Here is a 4,671-nt window from a genome sequence, read left to right on the forward strand (position 1 = left end):
TTTTTTCTCTCCTACTTTTGCTGTACGTGTGTGTTGTGTTTGTTGTAATGCTAGCTATTCTGCATCTTTCTCTGCCGGCTATTTGTAGGCCTAGATGGAGCAGTTTTTTGGTGCGGTGCGTTGATTACGCCCTCCCTATTTACCTCTATATCTATAACTCTTTTGATTTTTATTACGATTCCACAATTAAATTGGGGTATATGCCATGTCAAGGATATATACCTTGCAAACCTGTGATATCATATGTTTATTTGCCGATTGGTTTCCGTACAATAATTTTGAAAGATCGGTTACTTCCATTTATTACTATTCGACAGCGATCCTAGGGTCGCATCCGCCTCACACTTATTCTCCTACATCTGGTCCTCCGTCGCTTGATCTTTCTGATTCTAATTTTTTTTAATCAAGCATGTGATGCCCTCGTTTCTACCAAGGAGAAGAGGAACAGTAAAATAGAGCCAGCAAAGAGTACTCTTCATAATTTTTTTTGCCGGCACATACTTTTCTTTGCGAAAACTTCCGATCTATTCATTATCAATCATGGCAGTACAATGAACACATGAAATAATAAAAATTACATTCAGATCGGCAGACCATCTTGCGACGACTAGAAGCACTGAAGCGTGCCAAATGCGCGCCACCATCACCACCCCTCACTCCCCGGGCCCAGGCAAGATGTATTGTAGTAAACACCAGAAAACGTCGTGCTAAGGGCCTATAGGACGCACCAGGACATCAACCACCGCCAATGAGCAGAAGCGTTGATCAGAAGTATCCAACCAGAAGACAGTTATGTAAACGGATGAAGACTAAATCCAAGCGGATCCACCAAAGATAACCACCGGATGAATCCTGAGAGATCCACCGGAGACACACCTCCACTTGCCCTCCAACGATGCTAGACGCACCACTGGATTGGGCTTAAGCAGGGAGAACCTTATTCCATCTGTAGGGAACCATCATTGTCTCGTCTTTCTAAACAGGATACAAATCCTAGCAAAACTCGAAGAAACATATAAAAACAGAACCCTCCCATCTACAAGGGCTATGATCCACCATGCCCCCATGACCCTTAAGCTATATGAGACGAGGCAGGTCGACGGCGCCGCCGATGGAATTGGATGATTAATAGGAAAACAAGGAAGTGGGGTGTGACCGTCTCTTGCCCCTGTTCCTCTCGATAATCACGGGTGTGACAGCGTGTTTTTTCTACTTCTGCTCTCTTCTACCTGATGATGCGCGCGACATGAGTTTTCTTCTCTGTTCGACTGAATAAAAGAAACAAATTGAGGAGGGGCGCAGTCGCGCGGGAGAAAGACGTCAGGGCGTGGCCGTTGGACTCGCGGTGCGCGCATATCACCGGTAGAGAATGGTGCCGCCGCTTGCCGCAATGACGATGAACAGCCTGCCGCACGCTTCGGTCCGTTCGGTCGGACCAGTCAAAGACCGGACCGGACCGAGTAAATTCCAGGCCGAAATTTTGTATCCCGACCGGCCAATTTTTTGAGCGGGCCAGGACTGTCCGGTCCGGTCCCGGACGGGCCACGAATGGGCCGAAAAGCCCGCTTGCTCCGTCCAGCCGGAGCGTCAAATAAAACACGTATTTCCTTGTTTTTGTCACTAGCGGCGAGCAGTCGTGAGCCTGCGACTCACGTATGTGAAACAGGAGTCGGTCGTGGCTTGCTAGAGACCACTAAACACGTAGAAGTAGAGGTAGATGTAGGTATTGCGGTCGGTCGTTCCGGTCGAGCAACCACCAACCACTGCCCAACACAATCTATCTACATTCACACAACAACAACGAAAAGGGACCAAGCAACGGTGACTTGATTGGCCGGCCACAAATACACCATTGCATAGTTGTTTCAGTTTTGACAGCGTCTTTATCTTATTATTACGGAGAGGAAGAGCGGGTTATTCATCCAAACTGCTGCACCCATTCGACGACGGCCTGCGCGACGTAGGCCATCATGAAGAACTCATCGTTCTCCTTGGGAAGTGCCACCTTGGCGGCCAAATTGGTGCACTCAGATGAGACGTGCCTAGCAGCCTGTAGCACATCCGGTACACCGCTATATCGCCCAGCAGCAACCGACCGCGCCGCCCACTGCAGCCTTGGGACGGCACCGGTGTAGAGCTGGAGGCACGACCGCATGACCTTCCTGGCCTTGCCGTCCTTGGCGTGGGCGAGCGCATGCTCGATGCTGGCCTTGGCCACCGTGGCGTTGGACACCGTCAGCCTGGTGGCGATCACTGCGAGCCCCGGCAAGCCGCGCGTAGAGCGGCAGGAGGGGTCGATGCAGAGCGTGGACACGCAGAGCTTCGGCGTGACGTACCCAGGTCCAAGGCTGCTGCAGAGGTCGTCCAGCGGGGAACGTGGCGCGGCACTGGAGCTTGATCCGCCATGAACATCAATGGCCGTGGAGAGGACGAGGAGGAGGAGAGCGCCGCCGAGCATAGAAGAGGATGTGCCCACGGCCATGATGGTGGGGTATTGTCTCTCGATCTGTCTCTCCCTCCCTCTCGCCCATTTGTCTCTTCTTATTAGTCTAATCTTAACAGGCGGTGTATCATATCATAAATAAAAGAAAATAAATCCATCAGGTTCGATAGAATCATTTGAGACATGCTTCATAAATCCATACGTAGGAAGCGTATATCTCAAACTGGACATATATATGCAATCATAGTACTTCATTGGAAGCGAATCACAAAAGATCTCAGGATTATACATCGTATTTTTAACATACTAAATGAGCAGTTTTGTTAAAACTAAGCTAGCTGAGAAATAAATTGGTCCTATTCACGCCCCTGACCGTCGCATTAAAATGCGAAGATTCATGTGGGTTATATTTTTTTACGCGAGAGTCAAACAACAAGTGCAGCCCAAATTGTTTCATTTGTTGGCCGCTTTGTCCCCGCTTGCAGCAGGCTCACAAACTCGCGAATCACAGTTTATTCCTAGATACTGCTTGCCATGTTTGGTTAGATCAGCCCAATAATTCTATATTCGTCTGTAAACATTGTGACAGTGCAATCAAGCTTTGAAGTTTGTCTAGAAGACCAATATGCACCGATACACTAAGTCCACACTCCTGTGTTTTCTTTTGTTTTTATCAGCCTGTTTTTATGTTTGTATATGGATTTTATACATCACGTCCTAGGGCAGGTTAATGGGAAAAGTACCCCTAAAAAAAGGTTAATGGGCAAAGCGACCCTACCGTTCTCCATGCCCGTGACTCGTCTATCTCCCTTTTTATGCGTATTTTTCTTTGTTGTTGTTGTCATTTCTTTTACTTTTTTCAAATTTTCCATTCTTATATGTAAACAGTTCGTTACTATTACTAATTGAACTGTAAATTTTCAGTGAGGTCGCAAGTGCAAAATTCAAATAGTGTAAAGGTTCTAAGGGAAAATTGTACTTTTTTAACTGCATGTTCACCTCTAGACATGCAACTTCAAGTGTTGTAATCCGACTGCAACTACACGATCCATAACACGATTGCATTTGGGGGTGAGGATTTTTGACAGTTGCATGTCCATCCTTAAGCATGCAATTGCAAATGTTGTAACCCGGCTGCAACTGCATGGTCCACAACGCAATTGCAATTGGGGTGAGGATATTTGGCCGGTTGCATGTCCATCCCTAGACATGCGTCCCTAGAGATGCATCCCTAAACATGCAACTGCAAATGTTGCAATTCGACTGCAATTGCGTGAGCACAAAGCGACTACAACTCCACTGGCATGGTCGTGCACCGCCGACAGTAGGATGCAACTTCGCTAGTGAAGTGGTGAGGATTACAACTCCTCACGCTGGTTGCAGCCTCCGCTGGTTGTAGCATCTTCGTCGCCCAATGGATCTAACCTCGCCGATAGCTGGTTCCAAGAAACCGCTTCCAGCATCTCGGCGTGTTGGTTCCAGCATCTCGATGTGTGGTCACCATCAAAAAAGGATCTCATCGGCAGCCAAATTTCTTGCCGGTTCCAGCAAATTTGTCCCAACAAAGCGATCCTCAACGCCATTTGTTTTCAGTACTGGTCCACGGTGGTTGCAGCTTTATCGCCACATGGTTCCAGTAAAAATCTCTATGGTTGCAGCACCAGAGCCTGTCGTCTCCGTTGGCGGCGGTTGCTGGTTGTAGAAACCATGGTTGTTGGTTCCATCATTGCCAGACTATGCTCCCCGTACGATGCCCTTCCCTCAGATGCATCAGCCATTGAGATCTGGATGCAGCTCCCAACCGCAGGCGTCGACACTCGCCGTTGTAGCACTGTGCCCCCCTCGGTTGCAACTCTGGTCTTCGTTGAGCAGTGACTCATGTAGTTGACAGAGAAAAACAAGGGGAGGGTACTTGCTCAACGGTTGCCTTCCTGATGCTCACCGGAGGAGAAGACGACAAGAGAGAGGGGAGGGGGGAGGAGATCGCTCGGGCAGAACATAGGAAGAAGAATTGGGTGAGTGGCTGAGAACGATTGGAAGAGAAGATAAGGTAGGAGGAATAGCGGTTGTAGGGCCCACAAAAAAAAGGGTGTGTGTTGTTCCTGCCGAGTCGTACAGTCTGCGTCCATCCTATGACCGGCTGAAAACTCCGCCGGTCGGCCACAGAAAAAAGTTTCCAAAAAAAGGAAGGAAGGGGAGAGTAGAGACTCGTTGGCAGTGTCAAACAA

At 48.5% G+C, this 4,671-nt stretch overlaps 1 pseudogene; it reads right to left on the reverse strand.

Moving 5' to 3' along the window:
* Positions 1-1,782: 1,782 nt before the first annotated feature.
* On the reverse strand, positions 1,783-2,531 carry LOC109776691 (uncharacterized; annotated as a pseudogene).
* Positions 2,532-4,671: the final 2,140 nt, after the last annotated feature.

Source organism: Aegilops tauschii, chromosome 3, assembly GCF_002575655.3.
Source record: "Aegilops tauschii subsp. strangulata cultivar AL8/78 chromosome 3, Aet v6.0, whole genome shotgun sequence".
Classification (NCBI taxonomy): domain Eukaryota; kingdom Viridiplantae; phylum Streptophyta; class Magnoliopsida; order Poales; family Poaceae; genus Aegilops; species Aegilops tauschii.